The 16,660-nt window shown below is 45.0% G+C and overlaps 1 protein-coding gene across 14 annotated transcripts in view; it reads right to left on the bottom strand.

The window, feature by feature from the left end:
• The window catches only part of CELF4 (CUGBP Elav-like family member 4), a 712,585-nt gene that overhangs the window by 21,044 nt on the left and 674,881 nt on the right, over window positions 1-16,660 (bottom strand). The gene's annotated exons all lie outside the window — the stretch shown is intronic.

A 16,660-nucleotide genomic window follows, 5' to 3' on the forward strand; every position in this document is an offset into this window, starting at 1 on the left:
AATGAAATTTCACCTCGTGCTGAGGTGTCACAAGAATATTGTTGGCATTTCTTATCCTGAAGTCATGCATGCTGGCTAGCAAAAATTCCTTCCCTAGCTTTCTGTTTGTTTGTCTTGGGTTTCTTCACTGTTTCTGCGAACTGAAACATGCTTTCTTGGCTGCAGCAGTTGTGCTTAGCTGACAAGAGATGATGCTGAACTAAGCCCCCGATCTGAGCTCTGGCTTCAGCTCCACACTTTTCCCACAGTTGGCTGCAGTCTTGGGTGGGGCTGACTCCTTCCTGATGGCCTGGCCCCAAAGTTTTGCCCTTTGAGGATCTGGAAGTGTCAGCCTGAGCTTCCTGGGGTTTGACAAAGACAATAGGCTGGTACCCCCAAGGCAGATGCAAGATCTGTTTCTACAGTTATTTCACAATCCAAGATGGGGAAAACTGTCCTTTTGAAGATGGCCCAGAGAAGAATTGTTGTCTTTTGTGTCCCTAGGTGCCCAAGAGCAAATAGTGTCAGCTGTACAACTCCTGGAAGAGGAAAAGATCTCTAGCATCCCTCACACCCCTCTGGGCTCTCTGGCCATGTCATAGCACAGGAAAACAAGCAGCTGAGGAAGGAAGGAGAGCTGTGAGCACCATCACAGCAAGGCCTGTATCTTTCCTTACCTCAGCTGCACTAGCAGGAAAACGAAGGGTTAACAGGCTTTGATTCAATGAATGGAGGACAAAGGAGGCAACAGGAATAGGAGAGATCTGGTGGAGCTGACAGTATCCTGCTCTATTCCTGGGAGATAGCAACCACACACATCTCCTGTCTTGGATTGAAATACGGGATAGCACCAGCTGCAGGATCAGGAGTGGAGCTTAGTGGGCAGTGGGTTTACACATGGATGCTAGATCCAGGCTACTGTCAAGCTGGGGAGAGGTTCTTTGCTATAATTTTACTGAGGAAAATATTTAATATGCAGGGTGGGAAGGATGGGACCGGTCAATCTGTGACCACTGCTTTGGAGGTGGTACTACCATCCCTCTGTCTGTGCTGCACAGACACCCTCAGACACTGCAGGTGACACACACACACACACACACACACACACACACATATATATGTACAGGTCAAGGATTAGGACTTGCTGAGGCTAAAAAAACAGCAAAAAAAAAAAAAAAAAAAAAAGCCACTTGAAAATATTCTTTTGGACCGAAGAGACGTGTGGTGATCCTGTCTGCCTAACTTGGGTCTGTATTTCAAGCACCAAATGAAGCTGCTCTTCTAAAGCAGGGGTCTGCATAAGCTACATAGTCTGTGGACAGGCTCCTGTCCAGTCTCTAGAGACATGCCCAAAATCTTGCTCCACTGAGCAAACCATAGCCAAATAAACCTGGTAAATGTCCAACTTCTTTTTGGAAGCAGCAAGTCCCATCCTGGGACTGTTCTCCTGCAACACTGGAGAGAAACAAGGGATTGGAGTCCTAATGATGGAATTCAAGATGCAGACATCCTCAGCTGAACAGATCATTCTAGGACAGCATTAGTGGAGACACACAGGGATTTTAGGTCCCAATTCACTCATGCTTAGGAACTGTTTCAGATAAGACTGTGAGTCATGGGCAAAAGGAACCAGTATCTCTTTCATGGTTATAATGAGGACCTTGACTGACTTGCTGTGAAGGGAATAGTTGCAGTCCTGCTCTATACCATCAGGACAAATGAATCTCAGTGAAAGCCTTGGTTAGACAAACATAAATCTAGTCATGTCCTTGCAACCTGTGCTGTCAGCACAGTTGTCCTATTGCTACAAACACCTCTGTCACAATAAAACTTTTAGCAGCAGTTTCTGGCTGGACTGTGAGGGTAAGCTCTGCATTTTGGGAGATGGGAGGCACTCATAGTGTGGTTCTGGGTTCTGAGGGAGCTGGCAGAGGTGCTTACTGAGCAACTCCATCATTTATCAGCAGTCTTGTTAACCAGAGAAGTCCCAGTTGATGTAGGTTAGCCAGTGCCATGACCATCCAAAAGAAGGGCTGGAAGGAGGACCTGGGGAGCTACAGGGCTGCCAGCCTGACCTCAGTGCTGGGGGAGCTTGTGGAGCACATCATCCTCAGTGCCATCATGAAGCACAAGCAGGACAACCAGGCCCAGCCAGTCTGAGCTCACGAAAGACAGGTCCTGCCTGGCGAGCCTGATCTTCTTCTGTGGCAAGGTGACCCACTTAGCTGATGAGGAAAATGCTGGGAATGTGTCCGTGTGGAGTTCATAAAGCCTTTGACAGCATTTCCCACAGCATTTTTCCAGGAGAAATTGACTGCTCGTGGCCTGGATGGGTGCACTGTTGCCTGGGTAAAAAAATGGATGATGCTTGGGCCCAGAGGGTGTCGGTGAATGGAATGACATCCAGCTGGGGCTGGTCGGGAGTGGTGCTCCCCGGGGCTCAGTTCAGTAGGAGGCTGAGGGGAGACCTGATCACCCTCCCTCTGAAAGGAGGTTGCAGACTGGTGGGGGTCAGCCTCTTTTTCCCCAGGAACCAGTGACAGGGCAAGAGAAAGCAGCCTTGGGTTGCAATAGGAGAGGTTTAGATTGGATGTTGGGAATAGATTCTTCACTGGAAGGCTTGTTGGGCACTGGAACTAGCTGCCTTGTGTGGTGTCACCAATCCTGGAGGTATATAGATGTGGTGCTTAGAGCCAGAATTTAGTGGTGGACTTGTCAGTGCTGGGTTAATGACTGAATTTAATACTTTTAAAGGTGTTTCTACAACCTAATCTGCACTATGGTTCCATCGTACCCTTACAGCAGGTAGATGACCCAAGAGGGGTGTGCAAGTGGCACAAGCCTAACACTCCCTGACTATCTGGTGGGTGCCACAGGAGCTGTCATTGTACATTTCCTGAGCTGCAAATGCAGCCAGCTGCAGGTACAAGTTTGCTCTGTGTCCTCCACAGGGCCACACAATTGTGTCAGCACTGCCACCATCGTGGTGGGCTGCCAGGCTGGGTTCTTCTTCCACTGCAGAAATCTACTGCCTCCAGTTCCACATAATTTCTACTGTGTCTCTCCCCTGAGTCCTTATTAGCCAAGTCTCCACTGATCATCTCTAGACCCTTTTCATTGCCTTGGAGCTAAGAAACCTCTCCCTGATGAAACTCAAAGGCCACCACTTCTTCCAGCAGGAAAGTGGCAGCCTCCTGTTCTCACACTGATCATGGCATATGACAACTTCTACACCTTTATGCAACATTTATTAATCTCCATTTATACACATGTGTGCATTGGCACCCAAAACTGTCCCTCTGTCTGCTGGGGTCTGTGGCCATGCACACCTGCTGGAAGGAACTGGAGATGTTTGTACTGCCTGTGACAGAACTTCACAGCTATTGCCTCTGAAGCTGATCAATATGATTAAAACTCCAGCCCGTGCTTTTCTCCCCTGCCTTTTGTACTGTTTCTACAGCAATTTCCCTCTCTGATTTTGCCCCCAGTGCTGCGGGATGGCTCTGCTTTCCTTATGCCTCAGTCCTTCTCTCCACTGCTCCCCAGTCCAACCCACAGAGGTTCCCCATCTCCTGCGGCTCCTGCCCAGACTGCCTGGCAGGGTGGATAAAGGAGGCAGGGCTCTCCAAAACAGCCTCCATCCCTATGACAACGCTGCCAAGGGTGTGTGGTGAGCCCAAGACTTGGAGCCCAAATGTGCTAGGGTGGGAAGGGCAGCGTGCTGGAGGGGACTTTGCATCCATGCTGGGATTAAAAGAAGCCTGATGATTTATACCAGACATCAACGCATTTACCTGGACTCTTGGGGTGCTATTTTTAGTGGGGGGAGGGAAGGGGCGGGGGGAAAGAATATTTTTGTCAGATGCTTCAGTTCTGACATCTGAAGGTTAAAAAGCAGACAGATTGTATATATGAATCTTTATATAGATGAAAATGCACACCAACATATCCATATGTATATGTACAGAGGTATTACATGTACATATGTATCAACAGAGACAATTGCACACACACAGAGACAGAGAAGAGAAGCCAATGTGATCTAACAGGGAGATGGGAGTCCAGCATTTCTAATATTAATGTTTAATTTTTTATTTTTATTTTATTTTTCTTTTTGTTTGTTTTTATCTTTTTCTTTTTTTTTTGTTTTTTTCTTATATTCCTGATGACCCTGCCTCATTTTTCCCATTTATAAATTTAAGGTGATGATAAAAATTAGCTCTTAAATTGCGGTGCCCTTCTTTCAAATAATTGTATGACTTACTTGCTGTGCGGTGCTGTTACTAGGATTGCTCTCATTTAACTATGTTGCATTAAGAGCTAGTTGAAAAATGACAATTATTTTCTGGAAGAAAATTGTCATTATTTTGGCTTTCTTTCCTGTGAATATTTTAGTTAATAAACAAAACAAGTCTGGGATGGGGGAGGTGGCCAGAGAAATAGATTAATTTTTGCCTTTTTTTAAATCAATTTGAAAACCAGTCCATTTTTAAGAGGAATTTAGTGTTTTGAAGACCAACATTTTTAATCAAGACAGTTATGCTTTTTGTGCTGTTTGCATTCCTTTTTTTTAATCTACCGGAATGAAAATTTGCGGCGGAAACATCCAGTTTGGTCAAAATGTCACTTTTTGGTCATCCCCTCCTCCCCCAGCTTGTTTGATGAAAAATTGTCAAGCAGCAATAGCTGTGTCACCTCTGATTTATCTATTTTTCTAGAGCCATTAGTCTCAAGCAGCGGATGAAAAAGTGCCACGACGGAGCAGCTGCTCCTGCAGGAGCCAGCCTGGGCAGCCAGAAAACGTCACTGGGCCCATGGGCAGGGCTGCCTTTCCTCTCTCTGCCCTGAGCAGTGGTAAAGGAGGTGGCCACAGCGTGCTGGGGCTCACAGGGGTGGTGCAGGAGCCCTGGAGAAGGTGTGGAGGAGGAGCGTGGTGGGAGGAAGGGCTGGGCAGGGCTGGGGTTCAGGAGGGAGCTCTGCCCATCACCAGGGCTGCAGCTTGGATCTGAGTGGTCACAGCCCTGCCCACCCTCCTGGGCAGCAGCCAGAATTCACCTGCCCATGCAAACGTAGCCATGGCTCTTTGCCTCTCTCAGCTCTGCTTTGCCAATCAAGAGCTTTGCAGGCGAAGATCAGCGCAATGAGCTGAGGTCATTTTGAGAAGCAGTGATGGGAAAGGTCAAATGAGTGTTAAATGGCTATTTTGCAGCAAAGGATGTAGCCTCTTTCCTTCCCAATGGCCAAATCAGTGGGTCCTGTGCCCTGAGGAGCATTTATCCTGCCTCATCCAGAGTGCTCACCCCTGCTTCTGCTGCAGATGAAGATTAGGTGGGAGAGGAAATTAAGCTTGCCTTTCTGCATACAATGAAAGGTTCTTTATTACAAGAGGGCCTCAAGGAGTTTTCTATCTCCTGAGCATTGTACCAACAGTTTAATTAAAAAAATGTGCATGGTTGAGAACTAAGTCTAATTGGGAAGCTGTAAGAAAGCCTCTGTGCCCAGTCTCTGCTGTTTCTGCTTTTTCCCTTTATAGATTGACTAGACCTTATCAAAATGCTGATCAAACCACTGCTACACTCTTCTGTTTCTGTTGCTGACAGTAAGGTGGGGGTCCTGCTCCCCTCTCCTTTTCCTGAGCAGACCCCAGGATGGCCTCATGAAGTCCATCTCACAGGTCTCAGCAGGTTAATTGAGCTGCCTGTGCCCTCCCAGGGAGGTGTTGGATGCGCCCCACCAGTGGCTCCAGAATCTGCCACGAGAAACGAGAGCCCTCAGCTGCCTGCTGGGCTGGAGGGGGAAGGATTTGGTCTGTAATTGCTCACCAGGTACAGGAAGGATGTGTTGGGGCGGTGTCTGTGTGGGCTTCGAAAAGGAGGAGACCTCAGCTCATCTCCCAGCCTGACATCCCTCATCTCCCATCAGCCACCCCATGTTCTGACCCTCCCAGAGCTGGTCCAGGGCTGCTGGCTCTGTGATGCACCCTGAGACTCTCCTCCAGAGCTGAGATTTCACTCTCCTTCTGCCAAGGCTGTCCAGCTCTCCATACCCTGTCTCCATACCCCTTTAAATCAGAATGCAGCCAGAAACACAAGCTCCCAGCTTGCAGCACTCAATTACACCTTCTGATATTTTATTTTTTTTGCCTGCAGCTTCAAATTACCTTCAAGGTGCACAGTGCAATTAGCTAAAAATATTTCCTGCTTCATTTTAATTGCACTAAAGCTCTGATGTACCTCCAGTGAGGAGTAGTAAGGTGGAAATTGGTGCCCCAAATATTTCAAATTGATTAAAGTCCAGGGTGACTCAATAAGCTTACATAGTTCTATTAATTATTAAATATTCATAATTTTTTATTAAAAACCCCACAAACATTTTTGAAGCCAAATTCTGTATGAAGCTTCTAAAAGAACATACTTTAGCTAAGGAGATGGTAACTCTTTCTGAGTTGGAGAAAGATGAGACAAGAGTTCCACCATCTTGTTGGAGTGGTTTCCATATGAGGAATTCACATTCTTGGTGAATTTTAGTGTCTCAGAATTTGATTCTGAAAACACTTATGCATGTGACTTATGTCTGTGACTCATTTCACTGCTATAGCTGAGGTATTTATATGATTCTAATTTAGAACTGGATCACATTTTTGTTTAAAGCCTTTCTGGGCAGAAAATGCAGGTGATCAGTCAAACATTATTACTGCTTAAAAATAGTCAAAACTTTTTGTCTGAGAATTTAAAAAGAAATCCAAAACAAAACTTTTTTTTCTGAAAGCACTGAAAACCAATGTGCTGATTCCCATGATGTCTGGTTCACAAGATTACTTCAATGTACTTTGAAAAGAGTATTGAAAATAAATCCCAAATTCCATTTGCATCCGGTTGAGTCTGATCAGCCTCAGTTCTTCAGGTTTCTGGTTCACTGTCACCTCAGATAGCCTGTGCTTATGAAGCATGTCCCCTTGTGCCTGCAGCTGTGCTGGCCTGGGAGTGCTATCACTGCCTGATCCACAGAGCTGAACCGAGCAAATTCAGCAAGTTTCTCACCAGTCCCATACAAATGACAGGATCATGTTAACAACCTAAGCCTCTGTGCTCCTCCCTGTGCCAGGAAGCTCAGGATTAACCTGTGTTAATGGTAGTGGGTGAGAAGTGGGATTCAGTGCACATCCCACCCTCTTCCATGGCTGTGGAGGAGCCCTGATTGTTCTGCTGGAATCCAGGGCAAACATCAGAAAGATGCTGCCCCTCTCTGCAACTCTCCCTCCCTCTTCTGTGCTCACCAGGGTGAGAAAAACTCCCTCTGACCATCTCCAGAGCAGCTTGTGTTGGCTGCTGATTCTTACACAATTTTGAGGGAGATTGAAGGTGTTCAGCCTCTTGTCAAAGGGCACACTGAGAAGATGAATCTCAGAAAATGCCCAAACCCACCAGCCCCTCGCTGCTGGTGTGCAAGTCTGTGCACTTGCTTCCTCTGAGGGAGAGCTCCAGGAAGGCAGGTATTGGCTCCTCCTTCCCCTTGGGAATGCAGGAGACAGATTAAAGAGGAGGGGGAAAAAAAGTTATTTCACAGTTAGTCTGCCCTGAACAAGAAAAGGTTCCTGACACCAACAAACTAATCAACGCTGAAAGCTCATGAGGTCAAGCTTTCCCTTCTCCTCCATTATTCTTTTGATTTTTTCTAACTGGATAGGACTTGATAGCTCTGGCAAGTCTATAAATGTAAAATCCCTTTTTGCCTTCCCCTGGAGCACACCAAGAGCCATTTGAATACCCGCAGGGACAAGTTAAAACTAAACAAAACCAAAGCAACTCGCAAGAAACAGGTTGTCCAGCCAATCTTCAAATGCTGACCATTCTGTAAGTCAGTCCCAAGAAGCTCTCCTCTGCTCAGCAGAAATTGGGAAAGGCAGCTCTCCCTCTTCAGAGTACTCCCTCTGGATTCAGTGCTTTGTGTGGAGACTTATGGCCAGGAATGTTAATGCCAGAGAGCCGAGCTGGCTGAGCTGGAGCAGGGTGAGAGCTGGGCCTGAAGGAGGCAGCCCCAGACCATCAGGGTTAAGCTGTGGATATGTGGGCTGCCTCCAACACCTCAATGCCTGTGCCTGATTCCCTGTGCTGGTTTGGACAGCCACCAGTGCACAGCTGCAGGAGTTTCCCTGACCTGACCACCAAGAAGAACCCAGCCTTTGTACAGTCTGAAAAGAGCAAAACATTTGCCAGTGGAAACACTGGCCCCTACCCTATAGAGTGCACAATGATCCTGAAGTCAAGTGAGAAGTGTTTATACGCCATCATTGTATGGGAGGGGAAATGGCAGAGGAGCTGGGGAGATTTATAGCTCCTTCTGCATTGGAAATGCCCAAAGTTCCTCTCCCAGAGCACTGCCCGTGTTCTCTCCATTGCAGCACAGGGAACTTTACTCAGCAGTCTTCTCATGGCAAAGGAAAGGCTGCTCTCCCTCAGTCTTTCCTGTCCTTGTGCTCTCTGCTGGGATCTGTGCTCTGTCTGGTAGAAAAGGAGGAAAGAAAAATGCCACATTCCCTACCAAGGGCTGACAAACAGGAATCATAGTTGCAGCATAAGCTTCTCTGATGGATTCTGCCTCAGCAAAATGAAATTAAGATTTCAGCAAACAAGCTCCAATTCCGTGGTACCAGTAGAACAAATGACATCTGATAATTGCTAACTCCTTTTGCTTATTCTTTGCTCTGTTCACCCCATCAGTCTCTCCAGATTATATTTTCAGCTGAGTTTAATGAACGCCATTTATTAAACTAACACCAGGGTTCTGCTTTGGCCTCAGACAGATGTGCCTGCTAATATGAATCATTTTGTTCAATTGGATTATTCTGATGGAGAGCGGATCCCTGCCACTCTGAGGAGCACAAACAAATGGGGAACAGCTCGCCTCCAGTTGTGACCAGCCGCTCGCCTTCATTAGGAGGCAGCTCCAGGCTCTGCAGGCAGCTTGGCAGGATGGTGTCCCTACTGCTCCCATCAGCCAGCTCTTCTGCTCCTTTCCATGTCCCTCTCACGTGCAGGATGGTGTCCCTACTGCTCCCAGCACTTCTGCTCTTTTCCATGTCCCTCTCATGTGCAGGGAGAGCCCAGATCTCAGGGTGTCCCTGAGCCTGGCTGGTCAAGGGGACATGAGCATCACTGCCCCCTTTCCCGAGTTCACCAGCTGCATGGGCAACAGGATTCACCTCCTTTGTCCCAGTGAATGTTCCTTATCTGAATGCACATCAGACTTTTCTAACTGCATCCTTCCCTCCCCAGTATGGCATGTCTGACCTCCTTTACATTGACACCTGAGAAAATGTAGGCTACTTGTTTGCTATTGATCCTTCTTTACTCTGATCTTCTCCAAATATTTGGGCAAAGGGGCAGGGATGATATGCTTTTAAAGACTTGTATTAATCAGGAAAAAAAAAGATATAAAATCCATCTGAAATCTCCCGGACAGAGATTCCCTCAGTCTATTGTTTGGGATTTTAGTGTTGAAAATTTTGGGTCAGTCTCTGTAATACATTGTGTGCAGGCACCAGCCATCCATCTATCTGTCTATCTCAATACAAATCCTGCCTTCTGTGAACCATAAAACTCCTAGCAGAGTGACATTACCACTTCTCACATCGACAGAACACAGTGAGCACGCACAACTTGGGGAAAAAATTACAGAGGCAATTTGAAAGATTAGAAGAGAAAAAGCAGAAGATTTCTGCTCCCTGAGTGTAAGTGGCCAAATCCCACAGCAAGCCTTTAGCTGGCACAAATCATCATCACTCCTCTAAAGCCTACTCTCTTTCCCCAGATGAAGGACAGGCCCAGCACTCCTTCAGATACCTGTGAACCTCAGGACAACTCATTTATTCTAGAGCATTTCTGAAGAAAGAAATTATTTGCATTTTAATCTTAAGCAGTGTCCTGGGGTTACTTCCAGGAATCCCTGGTGAGCACCACAAGTCAGGCTGTCAGGAAGTGGGTCTGTGCTGAAAGGGAAAACACCCCAGAGATAACCATGGTGCCAGCCTGTGTGCCTTTCCTAATTACTAACAGCACGTCACATGCTCCTCAACAAAGCCATCAAAGGACATGAATTCCTCCATTCAGGTTTAAGGAAAACTTCTCCAGGTATGAGCTATTCCTTTACTCCTGACGAGGATCTGTACACCTTTCTCTAAATTGCATCACACTGGTCTTCATGGGTAATGGGAACAAGACCTGTAGGAATTCCTCTTGGGATTTATGTAACGGAGTCTGTGTGGTCTGTACTAAACAATGCTCTTGTAACCTGAGCAGAAGACAAAAACCCCCCAAATAAAGCCCCCTCTGAAAACACCAAATCTCTTAAAACTGACTTATAGGAGCCCAGTTTCCTACAGCTGGCTTTGGGTTGCCTGTCTGGTTTCCTTTCCCAGTGTCCAACTTGCCATGATGGAGAAATATGTACCATGCAAGGAGAATGCACAGAGGAAAATAAAGAGCATAGAAAGCATTCACTTGTCATACATCACAGCAAATGGGATGCAACCTCTGCTCATGAGTGGAGATGCTTCAAGAGAGTAGAGAAAAGTAGAGAAAAATAGAGACTCTTATCCAGCAAAGACAAATTTTTAGCTGACTGCACAGCCCATGGATTTGATGGCCCAATTGTTTCCAAATTCTTAGAAATCAAGGTGGTGAAAACCTATTTTCTTTTGGAACAACCTGCTTTTAAGGGTTTACCATGACAACCATGGTCTACAGCACATCCAAATCAACCAAAAGATATCTTTGGCATCAAGGACTGGGCAGCACAGATCCAGAAATTTCAGAGGTAGGCATCTTGTCACTGTGAGGATTTTAGAGTGTTATTGCTCTGCATAGAATAGATGCTTCAGGCAGCCCAGCTGCTGGATCTGTTTCACACAGGAAAAAGGGATATGTGAAGAGCTGGGGAGGGAGAATGTCTCTTCCAATAAATGGGAGAAATCTGCTTTCTGAAGAGGATTACTAGAGTGTGGAGCTGCAGCGTTCCATGGGTACAAGAGATTTTCCTCTGTTTGCAAGTCATTATCCTAAAATGGCATTTTTAAAATGAGCCATGGTGATATTTGGAGGTGGCCATGATCATTCCCTGGTGTCTCTGCTCTAAGAAGACCAAAGCAGCCAGAATGGAGACATTGCATCTCCCTCTGAATTGCAAATAATTGAAACATCTCTGCCAGAAGAACATTTAGAGTTAAATAAGTACTAGTGGGACTGAATCCTTGGCTGCCATAAATCAGTGTCACTTCACTGGCTACAGAGGAGCTGGTGATTGACGCTGCCCGAGAACTTAGCCCCATCATGGCTGTGGTTAGTACTTTTCCAGACAGAGCACTGAGTTTTCATTTACTCTGCCTCTTTCTTGGGAAATGACTTGACTGCTGTTCTCCTTTCCCCTCCAGCTCAGCCTTCTACCCAATATTTCAAAAAGGTTGGATGAAGCTCAGCTAAGTGGAAAAATGAACCGTTTGAAATAAAAACTCTATTTATTTTTCCCTGACTGCAGTCACAGGGCTGGATGAAAGACACCTGAGAAGCAAGGCTTGTACCGTAAACCTTCAATTCTCTCCTACAGCTGAATCAAACACTTCAGAGACCAGAGTTTTGATATTCACTTGTATCTGGCCAAAGTTACCGTACCTATGAATTATTCAAATACGCAATTATTGCATTTGATATATCACTGGGTATAACCGTGGGAACGAGAAACAGTGTTCTAGTGCAGCTGATTGTATATGCCTTCCAAACCATAAGGACATCAATTTAAGGTGCTCACATTGATGGAGTGCTCTGCAACCCCTTATTAAGATTCTTGCCAACTCCTGTAGCAGTTTTCCCCTGCAGAGTAAATTTCATGGAGTTTTTAGCCTCCCTTTTCTTTATCTCTACAGTCCAAGTGCCAAACACTATCCCACAGAGCTTCAATTCATGGTTCTGCAGTAGCTCTCAAAGGTCAGTGACAAAAACATCAGATCATTTTCAGCTTACTGATCAATGCTGCACAAGTCACCTGAGTCCTGTGTACATGTTGGGGCTAACCCATAACTCTGATTTCATTGTGAATTTCCAGTTTCCCTGGAAGAAGGTTTTAACCTTCTTCTTAGACGTAGAGGGCTGTGCCCAGCCTATTGTTCATATTGTCTTTGCCTGGGCAAAAAACCATGTTAATGATGCTGATGTTTGTATTAACTCAACACACCAGAGACAGCTCCATCTGCCTTCATATATAGGGCCATCTGAGCAGAACATCTCTGAGGTTCTAGACCTCTCTTTGCTCTCTCTCTAAGGGGCATTTGCAAATTGATAACATGCCTGTTTCCTGTTTGCTCACTAGTGACTACTCATCTCTCTGTCAATGTCGCCGCATCAATGGATTTTGCTGACTTGTAACTTACTGGCAGGTTCTGTAGAAAAATGACTGTGCTTGTTTTCTAGGACTCATCCCATATTTTCACAACCCTCTTTCATTGTGGGTCTTTGCCTTCTCTCATTTGTTTTGTACATATTTTATTTAGCAGAGGATTCATTCTGTCAGTGTTTGCTGCTGCTGCTGCTGCTTGAACAAAAAAATTTGGCTATGGATGTCTCCTGTGTTTTTCCATCTCTTTGGCTCTTATTTCAAATCACTGCTGTTTCAAACGCCTACTCTCTCCTTTTCTTATATTTTCTGTTTTTTATTCAATTTTCAGTCCCTCATGCACTGGCCCAGCAGATCTGTGTGCTGAATGAACCCAGTAGAAATGTTCCTTCAAAAGCTGCTGTTTCCAGGTTACTGCAGCTGCCCACTGACTGATGCAACTGACGTTTACACTGAGCCCAGAAAAGCTCTAAAGTCTGACTTCGGTAATCTGTGTGACATTGTCCACATGATCTCCCACACTAATCTTGGTCAAGTGGCTGAATATGAAATTGCCACCCTCCAGTCAACCCTGGAGCTTCGGGGGTTCTGCTGTTGGAAGCCTTTGAAGAGGGCACCACCATAACAAGCTCCTGGTCTTTTCACAGTGTTGAATGTATGGGGAAAAACTCAGAAGGCTCCTTGCTGGCTGAGTCTTTGGCAAAAGTTCTCACAATTATCCAGAAGTTTACTTCAGAGCACCAGGGCCAAGAGCGTCACAGTGAGATGAGAAGTAGGAGGCTGCTTTAATATCTGTTATTTAATTCTGAAGTATTTACATTCTCTAACATTAAAAAAAAGGGGGAGAGACTTTGGTTTTAATGAAGAATTCCTGCTCCAAAGTGAGGGAAAGTGTTGTGGTATTGCCTTGTGCTGCTCTATCACTCCCATGACAAATAGTGCAGATCCGGTAGTGACCTACATGGACTCATTTAGATGCAAACACAGCAATACTCCTGAAAAGCTGCCCTGCTTTGAGGAAGAACAAGTTCCAAATATTGCTGAATGGAATTCGGTCTCAGAGCAGTAATTAGTGATTGTAATTTTGGAGTAAATGCAGTAATTAATTATTGTCGTTTTCCATCAGTGCATTGTATTGTGTGCCAATCTTAGAATAAAATAATTAGCAAATGGGATTTTGCATGCTCTGGTATCGAAACTGTGGTTTCTAGAACAGACATGAGAATTTTGCCATAATAAAGCTATCAGTAATTTAAATGGACAGACAGGTTAAAAATGATCAGACAGAAAAATAAAGGATTTCCTTGTCAGTCTTGCAAACTCCTTCAGAGGTCCTGTTTTAGCCTCTCCCACTAAAATCCACTTCCATTCTCTCAGTACAAGCACAACAGCACAAAGTTTAGGTTGTAAACACGGTGAGTGATGCTTAATTTAATCACAGGTGTCAGTGGAAATGAAAAACAAAAGTAATCCAAAGAACAGAAAAAAATATTGACTGAGGTGATGTTTTTCCAGTACCTGAACAGACTTTCCAAAATTAAGCTGTGCTGATTTTTTTTCTCTCTTTATTCACTCATATTAAAGCTTGTGCTGGAGTACTGTTTTGATGCAATTATTCTAGTGCAAATTTCCATAATGTAAGCAAGTCTTAAACGATCTAAGTGATGACTAAAAGAGGGAAACAACAATAATCTGTGCAGGTGGAAGAGAAGCTGGTTAGCGTGATTGTAGGAGGCATAACTACAAGAAATGGGATTTTATCTTGAAAAAGGGTATTTGGAATGAATCTCAAGATGAATAGCCTAATAGAAAACAGTGAGATCAATGCAGCTGCAGAATAGCCTCTCACTAGAGGTAATAGAAAGCTATCTGGGAGGCATAGGCAACAAAAATTTCAGTAAAAATTACACTTTCACTAGACTTTGCATTGAAGCCATCTGACAAGAGAAGACAGAAGTTCTCCTCTCACATATTTTTGTTTTGGCAATTTGAAATTTTGCTTTTTTGTTTTATTTTTGGCTGATAGTATAATCTTACTTTAAAACGGAGTTTGAGTTGCTTTTATTTTTTTTTCTCTTATTAGGGATCAAAAAGAGAAAAATGCAAAATTTTCCAGTTTAGTAAAATATACACTCAAATTAAAAAAGAAAAACCAACCAAAAAAACCCAAAAAACAAACAAACAAACCCCAAAACTCCCATTCTCAGAGTAAAAATACCACCAATTCCAGATAGCTGCAAAAACATGTATTTCACACATTTCACAATAAACCAGACATCAGTCCATGTTCAAAAAGCAGCGAAGGACGACCTGAAAAATCTTTTTTTTTATTTTTCGTATTTGAGCTTTGGCCTATGTTATTTCCCCTGGTGTTTTATAGAAGCAGGTTGCCTGGGCAGTGTATCCATTTAATGTTTTGTCTCTACTCCGGAGCACAGCTAAAAGAATCTTGCGGGTTGATCTTATTTCTACTTTGTCTTTCACTTTTCTGTTTCCCTTTTGCCTCACTCAGTTTGTCTCGCTCACACTCACTTTGCCTCACTCAGCGCTCTGGGTTAGTCTCACCCAAATGTCTCTGCATCTTTAGCTTTAAATAAACTTCAGCAGCAGACTGTCTGTCTGTCTGTCTGTCTGTCTGAGGTGGAAAGCATCACTTTGCCAGTGACCAGCCGCTGCAACGAAGCCACAGGAGGGGAATGGATGGGATTTCCAGGGCTGTTGTGTGCTGTGCCTTTTGTTGATCTGTCAGCTGGGTGCTCCTGGGCTGCTCTGTGCCCTGCCCTGGGCTCTGGAGAGGCTCTGAGCTGTGCAGATTTTGGGCAGTGCTGAGCTCACACACAGCCCCAGGCACAGCACAGGGCATGGAAGGGCTCCCAGCAATGGGACCTAAGGGAGATGTGGGCTTCAGGTTGGTGTCTTCTTAATTATTTTGTGCATTTTCTATCTGAAAGACACATGGAGTGTCTCAGAGTCCTTGCTTCCTAGTCCCAAGGGGGATTGGCAATAGAATATTTGGCAGACTTGCCCCAAATGATCCTCCTCTCTTTTGCTTTCTCCCAGCCCATCATTCCTCCCATCCTTATTTCCCCCCTACAGACACCTCTTTAATTATAAAGAAAAAAGAGAACAGGGGCAGCCATTTTGCCATCTGAATTCTTCAGGGCTTTGCTTGCTGCAGCTTTGGACTTATCTGCCACATCACAGAAACCCTTTCAGTGTTTGACAGCAAGTTTAGAGCGCTTGCAAAGAAAACAAAGGACTTCAAATCACTGTGGCCTTGACTTCTTGAGTCCCAAAAGGGAGATTTATAAGTTTTTTTTTTAAAAAAAGAGCATCCAGAATTAAAATTCAGTGAGGTCCTTTCTTTCTCAGTTAGGAAAAAAACACTCTGGTGGCTTATATCAAACTGGGTGCTGATTTTTTTTTGTTGTTGTCATTGGCAACTTATTTTTTGAAAGCAATTCAATAGAAAAAAGCCCTTCCTTGGAAAAATCCCAATTAAAAAGTTTCTTGAGCATCCTCTTGAAGCACATGAGTAATTACCCTGGTGTCAATACCATTACACACATGCTTCAAATTGGAATTAAAGACCCTGAAGAGCTGCATCCAAAGTAAAGACAGATAAAAAGCACGGTGGAGTTATTATCTTTCTATCAGTTAAAGGAAGTTGCAAATCGAGCCAGCAGTGGAGGTGCAGCAATACCGTGCTTAGCCAAGAGCAGCTGACCTGTCTCTGCGTTTATTCCTGGGGGCTCAGCCCTCTGTTGATCACTGCTGCCCAGCCCTGGTGGGAAATCTGCCCTGTGGCCTTGCTGACCGAGGATCCTGCCTGTTCCAGAGGGCTGGCATCAGTGTTCCCAATCCCTGTGAGGAACAGGAGCTGGAGAAAGACCTGGGTTTAGGACCACTTGACCTTCTGGGTGTCCTGGCTGTTCCCAAGTGTCCTCTCCAGCCTACTGCAGCATGGTTCTCTCTGTGCTAACCCAAATGCTCCCCTGGGGAATGTTCCTGCAGTGTCCTCCAGGGACCACATGCACTCCTGCTCAATTCCTTCTATCAGGTGGAGTCCCACCAGATACACTCCTGCTCAATTCCTTCTATCAGGGGGAAAAACACATGTATAAAAATTTTTTTCCTGGAGAATTCCTTTCTGCTAGAAGTTGGCTACAGCTCCTGCAACAGGCCCAGCAAGGCCAGAGAACAAGGACCTCTGAGATACATTTTGGTAGGGTCTCTACACAAGTCTCTAAACAAGGTTCTCTAAGCCTAGGGTGGAAGTGATCTGGTGGTAAAACTG

This window comes from Melospiza georgiana, chromosome Z (assembly GCF_028018845.1).
Source record: "Melospiza georgiana isolate bMelGeo1 chromosome Z, bMelGeo1.pri, whole genome shotgun sequence".
Taxonomy (NCBI): domain Eukaryota; kingdom Metazoa; phylum Chordata; class Aves; order Passeriformes; family Passerellidae; genus Melospiza; species Melospiza georgiana.